Source organism: Thalassophryne amazonica, chromosome 2 (assembly GCF_902500255.1).
Source record: "Thalassophryne amazonica chromosome 2, fThaAma1.1, whole genome shotgun sequence".
NCBI lineage: Eukaryota > Metazoa > Chordata > Actinopteri > Batrachoidiformes > Batrachoididae > Thalassophryne > Thalassophryne amazonica.
The window spans coordinates 212108-226400 of NC_047104.1; the positions used below are offsets into that span (position 1 = coordinate 212108).

General features: G+C 42.3%; 1 protein-coding gene across 4 annotated transcripts in view; it reads left to right on the top strand.

The window, feature by feature from the left end:
* The first annotated feature begins 1368 nt into the window (after positions 1 to 1368).
* The window catches only part of LOC117521509 (cyclic nucleotide-gated cation channel beta-1-like), a 167311-nt gene continuing 154386 nt past the window's right edge, over positions 1369 to 14293 (top strand). For 2 of the 4 annotated variants that reach the window (XM_034182848.1, XM_034182840.1), the window contains exon 1: positions 1369 to 1602. The gene's annotated coding sequence lies outside the window, so the exon portion shown is untranslated. The remainder of the gene's footprint in view (positions 1603 to 14293) is intronic. The other 2 variants (XM_034182826.1, XM_034182833.1) reach the window with 2 other exon arrangements.

The window sequence follows — 14293 nt, forward strand, 5'->3', positions numbered from 1 at the left end:
AGGGAAGCATGTATAAAGTGAATAAAATTGGTGCTAGCACAGAACCTTGTGGAACGCCATAATTAACCTTAGTCTGTGAAGAAGATTCCCCATTTACATGAACAAATTGTAATCTATTAGATAAATATGATTCAAACCACTGCAGCGCAGTGCCTTTAATACCTATGGCATGCTCTAATCTCTGTAATAAAATTTTATGGTCAACAGTATCAAAAGCAGCACTGAGGCCTAACAGAACAAGCACAGAGATGAGTCCACTGTCTGAGGCCATAAGAAGATCATTTGTAACCTTCACTAATGCTGTTTCTGTACTATGATGAATTCTAAAACCTGACTGAAACTCTTCAAATAGACCATTCCTCTGCAGATGATCAGTTAGCTGTTTTACAACTACCCTTTCAAGAATTTTTGAGAGAAAAGGAAGGTTGGAGATTGGCCTATAATTAGCTAAGATAGCTGGGTCAAGTGATGACTTTTAAGTAATGGTTTAATTACTGCCACCTTAAAAGCCTGTGGTACATAGCCAACTAATAAAGATAGATTGATCATATTTAAGATCGAAGCATTAAATAATGGTAGGGCTTCCTTGAGCAGCCTGGTAGGAATGGGGTCTAATAGACATGTTGATGGTTTGGATGAAGTAACTAATGAAAATAACTCAGACAGAACAATCGGAGAGAAAGAGTCTAACCAAATACTGACATCACTGAAAGCAGCCAAAGATAACGATACATCTTTGGGATGGTTATGAGTAATTTTTTCTCTAATAGTTAAAATTTTATTTTATCCCAACCCTGGATAGTCACGGTTTGGAGGATTTAAGAAAATTGGCCAGATTTCTAGAAATGAGAGCTGCTCCATCCAAAGTGGGATGGATGCCGTCTCTCCTAACAAGACCAGGTTTTCCCCAGAAGCTTTGCCAATTATCTTTGAAGCCCGCCTCATTTTTTTTTACACATACATGCATACATGATACATCTAACAATTCTACTAAGTGTTCCCTTTACAATGACACCGAACTTGTTCAAATACTCCTTGTGGTTGCTGAGAAATACACAATTATTTATGGGTATTTCTTTTTCGAGGATTGGGCATGAAAATAGGCTTTGGCTTCAAGATTAAGGAATGTGTGAGATTCCTGTTCCTGTGTGAGAGCTGATGACTAATGGGGAACACCTGCTTCCATTTAGAGATTACAGCTTTTGCTAATGAACTGATTCTGAGTTAAAGATCTGAATCTTCTGGTAGAACTTATGCTGCACTGCACTTCTAGTTACATCAAGGACCTACAGACTCAAATTTAAAACCCCTCATCTGTCAGTTGTTGGGGTAAAGGTTGGTGGGCCCAGATTTGCATGCTTCTTTATTTCAACCTGGTCACTGTGCTGTAGTCCAGGTTGGTCCAAGCAGTCATTTCCCTTCAGCACTCAGGAGGCTAATCTAAGCCCTGACCTTATCCTGGTATGAACTGTCTAATCCTGTTATTGGAGTTGACACAGTTTGTCCATAATCCTCCTGTAGTCTTTAGATGCTTTGCAGTCCTTTGCAGGTTCTTCACTGAAGCCACCTGGGATGCTGCTGGACCTTGACTGAAGAATTAAAGTAAGCGCTCACCACCAATACTACCTGTACACTACATCCCAAAATGCTTTAAATGGTCTGTGATGCAGTTGATTTATCTAATGACACTATGTTTGAGAAACTTTAAGTTTTTCCTCTGTTTTCAGTTTATTTCCAATTTTTCACTTTACACTCTGTTGCTGCCTTAAAGAGGCACAAAAGAAAAATGAGCCTGGTATCAGTGCAGACTTTAACATCTCCTGATGGTCTAAATGAGACTGTAAAACACTGAGGGCCTGATTCACTAAGGTCAGTGGTGTAGTCTACATTTTTAAAGTGGGTAGACTGTGTTTTTTGCCCGTCACCCACCCCGTGCGTATGCACCCCCAGTTATTAACATTTTTAACACCATAACAACAAATAGATCTATACTTTCCATCTGATCGTTTATATTCTATATTTGCCACTATAAATGTGACAAATGTGTCAGAATGTAAGTAAGTAATTTGCACCAATTGCAAAATACAGTATACAACAGTAAATCTAAAAGAGTGATTAAAAAATACAAAGATAAAATACATTTATTTTTTGGCATCTGAAAACCTAATTTAACAAAGAAATTTAATCAGGTCATAAACCAGGAATAAACAATGTTTAAATCCAGGCAAAAGTATCATATTCAAGCTACTGCAATTTCGTTGTATCACTTGTACAATGACAATAAATCCTATTCTATTCTATTCTACTGTGTATTGTTTAGCAGTAAATAAGACAACTTTAAGTCACAGTCACTCAAAAAAAAAAAGTGACTGTGACTCCTTGTTATTAAGAAAGAAAAGTTCTCTTAACAATAAGAAGGAGCAGATTATTGCCTCCCAACTAAGAGTTCACTTTTCCTCCCTCTATTTAGTATCAGATATGAGCCTGTACTGTCAAATTCAGCAGCTGTAAGATTCACCCTTCATATAATCCACATGGCTCCACGTTGTTCGTGGACAGTTTAGATGCATAAACAAAAACAAAACAGAACACACCGGTCTACATGAGCATGCACCGGCTGCAGAGCCTCACGCCTCCTGCCACAATCTCTGTTGAAGTTGACAGTCCATCATCAGGTCCAGACGGGGGACTGGAACCTGTAGGCTTTGTGGTCCATAAGGAAACCTACCCAGTTTAAACAAGCTCGTATTAGTATACGTTAAGTTCCATTAAAAACAGCAGCTAGGCTGAAGGACAGAAGCTCGCTCCCAGAAAATTCACATACAACAATGAAAATATGGGAGATGCTTTACTTTGCAGAAACCTTTTCAACCCATGACAAAAACATTGGAGGCCAAAAGCAGAGTATGAAGACAACCATGCAACTAATACCGGAGAGTATGCCACTTACCAATTCCAGTCATTTTAAAACTACACTATCCAACAGCCAATGGGACTCAAGCTCAAGAGACATCTGTAGATTACGGGCAAAACTCTATTATTTTTTAAAAAGCTGTTTCATTTTATATTTTAACAATAAATGAACGGATCATTAAAAATGTCCACGAATCAAAGTCCAAAGACATTTGCACAAGTAGAAGCTCTCCACTTATTGTACTCAAATTCATATTTTAGAAATGACTCTGTCCTGATAACAACATTAAAGGCAATTACATATTTTGGCAAAATTACAAGTTGAAATGACCATTAAAAAAATTCATCATGAGGTTTATGTCACAGAAATCCTACTTTACAATCACACTGCAGTCATTGTTAAATTATTTCCTGTTGCATTTATAATAAACATTTGTATTTACTTACAGTGTCTGTTTTTCTGGTTGAAATGAGATATAAGTAATCTACCAGACTTAAAAAAAAAGTACAAATTTCTATGTTATTTTGTCTAAAAATAAATGTCTGAGGTTCCTTATGTTAAACATGAAATTATCTAATCTGAAATAACAGGTGGTTTTAATTTACAGATGAAAGGTTTCTAAAGAACCATTTATTGATTCAGTTAGCTATTTTAATTACAAGTGTTCTAAACTTTTTTTTAACAGTAATCAGAAATTCTGAGGTAACAAAAACAACAAAAAGCATTTCCAAGGATTTTTCTTCAGAAAACTGCTCCATAAATGAGCAGTCCTGTGACAAGTTTGTTTTGTACAGATCAGTGGTTTCTGTACCAATCCATTTTGTAGAGATCACTGGTTTCTGACATGGAAATATAGACTGGAATGGACGTGCGTGACTCAATCTATTAGTGTCGCTCAGGACAGGAAGGTGCCATTACTAAGGGTGGAGATGTGCCGATCAACAATAATAAACCGACTGCGTTTTTTGCACTAGCATCACTATTTCTTAACAGCTTTTAATAAATGTAGGCTTGTTTTAAAGCCATTTGAAAGCTCTTTCCAATGAACCTATGCATGTGTGGGTGAAAAAAAAAAAAAACTTTTATGTAAAATGCAAAAATTTGGGGAAATAATGACAAACTGTGCTGCTTTTCTCTCTCTATTGTCACTATTTGTTAACAGATTTTAATAAAGGTAGGCTTGTTTTAAAGCCCTTTAATAGTGCTTTCTAATGAACACATACATGTCTGGGTGGTACCCAACTCCTGGAGAGGGGCTGGACGCTTCATTTTTCTGGCGTTGCCCACGGGGAGAGGCAGAGAGCTGGGGTCGTATTGCTTATTGCTCCCCAGCTCAGTCGCCATGTGTTGGAGTTCACTCCGGTGAATGAGAGGGTCGCGTCCCTACGCCTTCGGGTCGGGGACAGGTCTCTCACCGTTGTCTCGGCCTACAGGCCGAGCAGCAGTGCACAGTACCCGACCTTCCTGGAGTCCCCGGGAGGGGTACTAGATAGTGCTCTGACTGGGGACTCCATTGTTCTCCTGGGGGATTTCAACGCCCACGTGGGTGGCGACAATGAGACCTGGAGGGTGGTGATCGGGAAGCACGGCCTCCCCGATCTCAACCCGAGTGGTGTTCACTTGTTGGACTTCTGTGCTAGTCACAGTTTGTCCATCACGAACACCATGTTCGAGCACAAGGGTGTCCATAAGTGCACGTGGCACCAGTACACCCTGAGCCAGAGGTCGATGATCGACTTTGTAGTCGTATCATCTGACCTTCGGCCACGTGTCAATCAATCAATCAATCAATTTTTTTTATATAGCGCCAAATCACAACAAACAGTTGCCCCAAGGCGCTTTATATTGTAAGGCAAGGCCATACAATAATTATGTAAAACCCCAACGGTCAAAACGACCCCCTGTGAGCAAGCACTTGGCTACAGTGGGAAGGAAAAACTCCCTTTTAACAGGAAGAAACCTCCAGCAGAACCAGGCTCAGGGAGGGGCAGTCTTCTGCTGGGACTGGTTGGGGCTGAGGGAGAGAACCAGGAAAAAGACATGCTGTGGAGGGGAGCAGAGATCGATCACTAATGATTAAATGCAGAGTGGTGCATACAGAGCAAAAAGAAAAAGAAACAGTGCATCATGGGAACCCCCCAGCAGTCTACGTCTATAGCAGCATAACTAAGGGATGGTTCAGGGTCACCTGATCCAGCCCTAACTATAAGCTTTAGCAAAAAGGAAAGTTTTAAGCCTAATCTTAAAAGTAGAGAGGGTGTCTGTCTCCCTGATCTGAATTGGGAGCTGGTTCCACAGGAGAGGAGCCTGAAAGCTGAAGGCTCTGCCTCCCATTCTACTCTTACAAACCCTAGGAACTACAAGTAAGCCTGCAGTCTGAGAGCGAAGCGCTCTATTGGGGTAATATGGTACTACGAGGTCCCTAAGATAAGATGGGACCTGATTATTCAAAACCTTATAAGTAAGAAGAAGAATTTTAAATTCTATTCTAGAATTAACAGGAAGCCAATGAAGAGAGGCCAATATGGGTGAGATATGCTCTCTCCTTCTAGTCCCCGTCAGTACTCTAGCTGCAGCATTTTGAATTAACTGAAGGCTTTTTAGGGAACTTTTAGGACAACCTGATAATAATGAATTACAATAGTCCAGCCTAGAGGAAATAAATGCATGAATTAGTTTTTCAGCATCACTCTGAGACAAGACCTTTCTGATTTTAGAGATATTGCGTAAATGCAAAAAAGCAGTCCTACATATTTGTTTAATATGCACTTTGAATGACATATCCTGATCAAAAATGACTCCAAGATTTCTCACAGTATTACTAGAGGTCAGGGTAATGCCATCCAGAGTAAGGATCTGGTTAGACACCATGTTTCTAAGATTTGTGGGGCCAAGTACAATAACTTCAGTTTTATCTGAGTTTAAAAGCAGGAAATTAGAGGTCATCCATGTCTTTATGTCTGTAAGACAATCCTGCAGTTTAGCTAATTGGTGTGTGTCCTCTGGCTTCATGGATAGATAAAGCTGGGTATCATCTGCGTAACAATGAAAATTTAAGCAATACCGTCTAATAATACTGCCTAAGGGAAGCATGTATAAAGTGAATAAAATTGGTCCTAGCACAGAACCTTGTGGAACTCCATAATTAACTTTAGTCTGTGAAGAAGATTCCCCATTTACATGAACAAATTGTAATCTATTAGACAAATATGATTCAAACCACCGCAGCGCAGTGCCTTTAATACCTATGGCATGCTCTAATCTCTGTAATAAAATTTTATGGTCAACAGTATCAAAAGCAGCACTGAGATCTAACAGAACAAGCACAGAGATGAGTCCACTGTCCGAGGCCATAAGAAGATCATTTGTAACCTTCACTAATGCTGTTTCTGTACTATGATGAATTCTAAAACCTGACTGAAACTCTTCAAATAGACCATTCCTCTGCAGATGATCAGTTAGCTGTTTTACAACTACCCTTTCAAGAATTTTTGAGAGAAAAGGAAGGTTGGAGATTGGCCTATAATTAGCTAAGATAGCTGGGTCAAGTGATGGCTTTTTAAGTAATGGTTTAATTACTGCCACCTTAAAAGCCTGTGGTACATAGCCAACTAACAAAGATAGATTGATCATATTTAAGATCGAAGCATTAAATAATGCTTCGATGTGTCTCAGACACTCGAGTGAAGAGAGGGGCAGAGCTGTTGACCAATCACCACCTGGTGGTGAGTTGGATCCGTTGGGAGGGGAGAAAGCCGGTCAGACCTGGCAGGCCCAAACGTATCATGAGGGTCTACTGGGAACGACTGGCGGAACCCTCTGTCAGCGAGGTCTTCAACTCCCACCTCCGGGAGAGCTTCTCCCAGATCCCTGGGGAGGTTGGAGACATGGAGTCCGAGTGGACCATGTTCTCCACCTCCATTGTCGATGCGGCCGCTTCTAGCTGTGGTCGCAAGGTCTCTGGTGCCTGTCGCGGCGGCAATCCCCGAACCCGGTGGTGGACACCGGAAGTAAGGGATGCCGTCAAGCTGAAGAAGGAGTCCTACTTATCTTTGTTGGTAGGTGGGACCCCAGAGGCAGCTGACAGGTACTGGCATGCGAAGCGTGCCACAGCCTATGCGGTCGCAGATGCAAAAACGCAGGTCTGGGAGGAGTTCGGGGAGGCTATGGAGGAGGACTATCGGTCGGCCTCGAAGAGATTCTGGCAAACCGTCCGACGCCTCAGGAGGCGGAAGCAGCTCTCCACCAGCACTGTTTACGGTGCGGGTGGGGAGCTGTTGACCCTGACTGGGGATGTTGTCAGGCAGTGGAAGGAGTACTTCAAGGATCTCCTCAATCCCATCATCACGTCTTCCGAAGAGGGAGCAGAGACTGGGGACTCAGAGGCGGACTCATCCATTACCCAGGCCGAAGTCACCGAGGTGGCTAGAAAGCTCCTCGGTGGCAAGGCTCCTGGGATGGATGAAATCTGTCCTGAGTACCTTAAGTCTCTGGATGTTGTGGGACTGTCTTGGCTGACACACCTCTGCAACATCGCATGGCGATCGGGGACAGTGCCTCTGGATTGGCAGACCGGGGTGGTGGTCCCTCTGTTTAAGAAGGGTGTGTTCCAACTATAGGGGGATCACACTCCTCAGCCTCCCCGGTAAGGTCTATTCCAGAGTACTGGAGAGGAGAATTCGACCGATGGTCGAACCTCGGATTCAGAAGGAGCAGTGTGGTTTTCATCCTGGTCGCGGCACACTGGATAAGCTCTACACGCTCCATCGGGTGCTCGAGGGTTCATGGGAGTTCGCCCAACCAGTCCACATGTGTTTGTGGATCTGGAGAAGGCGTTCGACCGTGTCCCTCGGGGCACCCTGTGGGGAGTGCTCCGGGAGTACGGGGTCCGGGGTCCTTTGCTAAGGGCTATCCGGTCCCTGTACGACCGCAGCAGGAGCTTGGTTCGCATTGCCGGTAGTAAGTCAAACCTGTTTCCAGTGCACGTTGGCCTCCACCAGGGCTGCCCTTTGTCACCGGTTCTGTTCATTATTTTTATGGACAGAATTTCTAGGCGCAGCCAGGATGTAGAGGGGGTCTGGTTTGGGAACCACAGAATCTCGTCTCTGCTGTTTGCGGACGATGTGGTTCTGTTGGCTTCGTGAAATAGGGACCTTCAGTGTGCACTGGGGTGGTTTGCAGCCGAGTGTGAAGCATCCTGGATGAAAATCAGCACCTCCAAATCCGAGGCCATGGTTCTCGACCGGAAAAAGGTGCTTTGCCCTCTTTGGGTCGGTGGAGTGTCCTTGCCTCAAGTGGAGGAGTTTAAGTATCTCGGGGTCTTGTTCACGAGTGAGGGACAGATGGAGCGTGAGATCGACAGACGGATCGGTGCAGCATCTGCAGTGATGCGGTCGCTGTATTGGACCGTCGTGGTGAAGAGAGAGCTGAGTAGGGGGGCAAAGCTCTCGATTTTACTGATCGATCTACGTTCCTATCCTCACCTATGGTCATGAGATTTGGCTCTTGACCGAAAGAACGAGATCGTGAGTACAAGCGGCCGAGATGAGTTTCCTCCGCAGGGTGGCTGGGCGCTCCCTTAGAGATAGGGTGAGGAGCTCGGTCCCTCGGGGGGAGCTCCGAGTCGAGCCGCTGCTCGTCCACATTGAAAGGAGTCAGTTGAGGTGGCTCGGGCATCTTTTCCGGATGCCCCCGGACGCCTCGCTGGAGAGGTGTTCCGGGCACTTCCCATTTGGAGGAGGCCCGGGGAAGACCCAGGACACGCTGGAAGGACTACATCTCTCGGCTGGCTTGGGAACGCCTTGGGGTTCCCCCGGAGGAGCTGGGGGAGGTGTGTGTGGATCGGGAGGTCTGGTCGGCTTTGCTTGAGCTGCTGCCCCTGCGACCCGACTCCGGATAAAGCGGAAGAAAATGGATGGATGGATGGATGGATGGATGTCTGGGTAGAAAAGAAATGTTTTATGTAAAGTGTGGAAATTTGGGGAAAATATGCCATTCTGTTCATTTACTGTGATGGCTTTTTCCTGTAATCATAATTCTCAATGGATTTTTATAAATGAAGCCTTGTAAGTTGTATTTGTGCTGATTAAAAGCTCTAACAAACATATACATGCCTGGATAAAAAAATCCTTATATATTAAAATATAAATCTGAAGTCTGGCCATTGTGCTCATTTACCTTGCTGCTTTTTCCACTGTAATATTACTGCTAGTCTTTTAATGACAACAACATATATATGATTTTTACTAACATTTTATTACAAATAGATATAAAGCCATTCAGAATTTATGAGTTTTGACCTTCAGTCAGGGTAAAACCACACTGTTAAAATTTTAATGCCACCTGTGACCACTAGGTACACATCATATTAAACAACTGCAAGTATATATATATATAGACATAAATATATTCAAACATTTTTGTTTCCATATCTGTATGCATGTGAATGCAGCTTAATGAAAATAACTTATGGTGTTGAGTTATAGTCTCAGTATATTGATATTAAATTGCGACATAATGACTTTAAAATAGACATTTGTTTTACATAATTACATTAAGGCTCATGTACAGTTCATTTTTATATTGGAGAATTTGTTTTTGTAGTTGGTGCAGTTGATGGTGAAGCACTGGCTGCCTTTTTTCCCCTCATTTCGCTTCTGTTTAACTGGCTCAAGGAGCTCTGTCCACCCTTAGTAATGGCCGCCATGCGGCACTCCGCTAGTCACGTGACGTCCATTCCAGTCTCTATTTCCACGGTTTCTGCCTCTAGTCTTCCGTGTTTTGGCACGACGTGTCGTTCGTATTAGACAACGCAAAGGTACGTCAAAGCTCAGAGCACCGAAAGTTGGTTTGGATTGAACTTTGGATGCTGTAGCTCCTCTGAAAAAGAGAGTGTTAAATCAGAAGTGCCTGACTCCGTGGTATAACTCACAAACTCGCAGCTTAAAGCAGATAACCCGTAAGTTGGAGAGGAAATGGCATCTCACTAATTTAGAAGATCTTCACTTAGCCTGGAAAAAGAGTCTGTTGCTCTATAAAAAAAGCCCTCCGTAAAGCTAGGACATCTTACTACTCATCACTAATTGAAGAAAATAAGAACAACCCCAGGTTTCTTTTCAGCACTGTAGCCAGGCTGACAAAGAGTCAGAGCTGGTATGCTGGTATTTGGTTAGAGTCTTTCTCTCTGATTGTTCTGTCTGAGTTATTTTCATTAGTCACTTCCTCCAAACCATCAACATGTCTGTTAGACCCCATTCCTACCAGGCTGCTCGAGGAAGCCCTACCATTAATTAATGCTTCGATCTTAAATATGATCAATCTATCTTTATTAGTTGGCTATGTACCACAGGCTTTTAAGGTGGCAGTAATTAAACCATTACTTAAAAAGCCATCACTTGACCCAGCTAGCTTAGCTAATTATAGGCCAATCTCCAACCTTCCTTTTCTCTCAAAAATTCTTGAAAGGGTAGTTGTAAAACAGCTAACTGATCATCTGCAGAGGAATAGTCTATTTGAAGAGTTTCAGTCAGGTTTCAGAATTCATCATAGTACAGAAACAGCATTAGTGAAGGTTACAAATGATCTTCTTATGGCCTCAGACAGTGGACTCATCTCTGTGCTTGTCCTGTTAGACCTCAGTGCAGCTTTTGATACTGCTGACCATAAAATTTTATTACAGAGATTAGAGCATGCCATAGGTATTAAAGGCACTGCGCTGCGGTGGTTTGAATCATATTTATCTAATAGATTACAATTTGTTCATGTAAATGGGGAGTCTTCTTCACAGACTAAGGTTAATTATGGAGTTCCACAAGGTTCTGTGCTAGGACCAATTTTATTCACTTTATACATGCTTCCCTTAGGCAGTATTATTAGACGGTATTGCTTAAATTTTCATTGTTACGCAGATGATACCCAGCTTTATCTATCCATGAAGCCAGAGGACACACACCAATTAGCTAAACTGCAGGATTGTCTTACAGACATAAAGACATGGATGACCTCTAATTTCCTGCTTTTAAACTCAGATAAAACTGAAGTTATTGTACTTGGCCCCACAAATCTTAGAAACATGGTGTCTAACCAGATCCTTACTCTGGATGGCATTACCCTGACCTCTAGTAATACTGTGAGAAATCTTGGAGTCATTTTTGATCAGGATATGTCATTCAAAGCGCATATTAATCAAATATGTAGGACTGCTTTTTTGCATTTACGCAATATCTCTAAAATTAGAAAGGTCTTGTCTCAGAGTGATGCTGAAAAACTAATTCATGCATTTATTTCCTCTAGGCTGGACTATTGTAATTCATTATTATCAGGTTGTCCTAAAAGTTCCCTGAAAAGCCTTCAGTTAATTCAAAATGCTGCAGCTAGAGTACTAACGGGGACTAGAAGGAGAGAGCATATCTCACCCATATTGGCCTCTCTTCATTGGCTTCCTGTTAACTCTAGAATAGAATTTAAAATTCTTCTTCTTACTTATAAGGTTTTGAATAATCAGGTCCCATCTTATCTTAGGGACCTCGTAGTACCATATCACCCCAATAGAGTGCTTCGTTCTCAGACTGCAGGCTTACTTGTAGTTCCTAGGGTTTGTAAGAGTAGAATGGGAGGCAGAGCCTTCAGCTTTCAGGCTCCTCTGGAACCAGCTCCCAATTCAGATCAGGGAGACAGACACCCTCTCTACTTTTAAGATTAGGCTTAAAACTTTCCTTTTTACTAAAGCTTATAGTTAGGGATGGATCAGGTGACCCTGAACCATCCCTTAGTTATGCTGCTATAGACTTAAACTGCTGGGGGGTTCCCATGATGCACTGAGTGTTTCTTTCTGTTTTTGCTCTGTATGCACCACTCTGCATTTAATCATTAGTGATTGATCTCTGCTCCCCTCCACAGCATGTCTTTTTCCTGATTCTCTCCCCTTAGCCCCAACCAGTCCCAGCAGAAGACTGCCCCTCCCTGAGCCTGGTTCTGCTGGAGGTTTTTTCCTGTTAAAAGGGAGTTTTTCCTTCCCACTTTCGCCAAGTGCTTGCTCATAGGGGGTTGTTTTGACCATTGGGGTTTTTCTGTAATTATTGTATGGCTTTTGCCTTGCAATATGAACCGCCTTGGGGCAACTGTTGTTGTGATTTGGCGCTATATAAATAAAATTGATTTGATTTGATCTTTGATGCGTCAGCCTGCCGACAAGTGGCAATGCGCGCTCCCGTCAGAAGCGTCGGTTTAGCTCGGCTTTTGACGCAACGCTTCTGACGCATCTAAAAAGCAATGTGTCTCATTGAAAATAATGCTTTTTAGACCGTTTTAAGGCCCATTAGCTTAGTGAACAAATAAAAAAACTAGCTGTTGTAGCCCACTTACCAGCAATACAGACAGCGCCAGGTTTATCTCCTCCACTCAGGGTGCAAGCTTCATCAATCGGCCCTGAAGCAGCAGGTGGACGTTTCCAAAAAAAATCTAAAACCGAGGCCTGTTTTCTTTTTCATTTTTTCGGGTAATAATCACCATCAATACTTTCTCTAGCATTCTTCTTGTTTGTGTGCGGCTTTCGCGCTTTTTAGCTGGCAGCCCAGCCCGCATCTATCTATGAGCCAATTAAAACTCTTATCTAGCAGAGCGAGTGCGGGGGGGAGGGGATGGGGATGGGACACATACGGTGCACTCTGCAGTGATGGACGCCTGATGGCTGTTTTTTAAAGGGAGAAAATAAAATTACAGTCAATAAACGCTCATTTTATTTACACCATCACATTCCCCGGGGAAATATGTAGTGGGTAGATGGAAATTCCGGGTGTTTTTAGGTGGGTAGTCGGCGCCTACCTGCATTCCACATAGACTACACCACTGACTAAGGTCCCACAGAACCAGTGTTAAATTAACTGGAAGTTGATTGCAAGTTTCATTTTGTTCCATGCAGCTGCTTTACAACACAAAACTATAATGTAGTTCACATAAAAAATATATATATTTTTTATGCCAGTTTTCATGAAAGTGACTTTTAAATACATCAGTGACAGTAATGCTCAATAGTCAAGATAAAATGTACTTTCTGCTCAGTGCAAAAAAAGCACAGAACTGTGATCCACCTGATATGCATGGAGACATTTGTTCTTAAAGAAACCAGCACATTGTAAACTGTTAACTCTTTAAATATAGTGCAATAAGTTAACACCCATGCTGCAAACACCAAGTATATAGACTCAATCAGAACATGCTAAATGTCCATTTGATCTTGATAAAACTTATTGCATGTGCTAAATTCACCTATTTACATTTTCCAGCCCACATTCTTGTGCACTCAGGTGAACACACCATAAATCATATATTCATGAAGGCAAATATGTTAAATGGACAATATTCACTATTTTGAGCATGTGAAAGACAGTGTTCAGTGTGCACAGTTAGGAAATCAGCTTGCACATTTTATGTACGATCTGTTACTTTTTATACACAAACCTTCAGTAAACCAAACCCTGAGTATTTTTAAATCTTTCCCAAGTTTCATTATAATATAAGGCATGGACTGATGAGCTTTCTAACAAGCCAACTAGCTGGGTGGTCAGTTTAATTGACACCATTACAGTTCCATTTAGGTCCGATGAAAGAAGACGGTAGGTCCTGTGCAGTACTCTTGGGGAAATCTGGGGTTCCACAGGGGTCCGTCTTAGGCCCCCTGCTTTTCTCCCTTTATATAGCCCCCTTTGGACATGTATTGTGGCCTTTTGGGATTACCTTTCACTGCTATGCTGATGATACTCAGTTGTACATGCTGATAACTGCTGGTAATCTCATCCACATAAAATCCTTAGAAGATTGCCTTACATCATTGAGAAGTTAGATGTCTCGAAACTTCCAACTTTTAAACTGTGATAAATGATGGTTCTTGGTCCAGCGAGACATCTGCATCAATTTGACCAGCTAATGCTTATCCTAGGCTCGTGTGTCATACATCACACTGACAAAGTGATGAACCTTGGGGTAATTTTTGATCCTACATTGCCCTTTGACCTACACATTAGAGATATTACTTACGAAGACTGCTTTCTTCCACCTGCGAAATATAGCGAAGATTTGTCCCATGCTGTTGTATGGCTGATGCTGAGACCCTGATTCTAGATTGGACTACTTCAATTTTCTATTTTCTGGTTTACCACAATCCAGCATTAGGGGTCTCCAACTGGTTCAAATGCTGCTGCTACACTTTTGACATGAAGCAAAAAGTTTGACCACATTACACCCATTTTGGTATATCTTCACTGGCTTCCTGTCCCTGTGAGATCAGATTTTAAGGTTCTGCTCAGTGGTGGGCACAGATAACCAAAATATTAACTTCAACAGCTGATAATCAGATAACTGAAAAGTTATCTTTGATAAAGT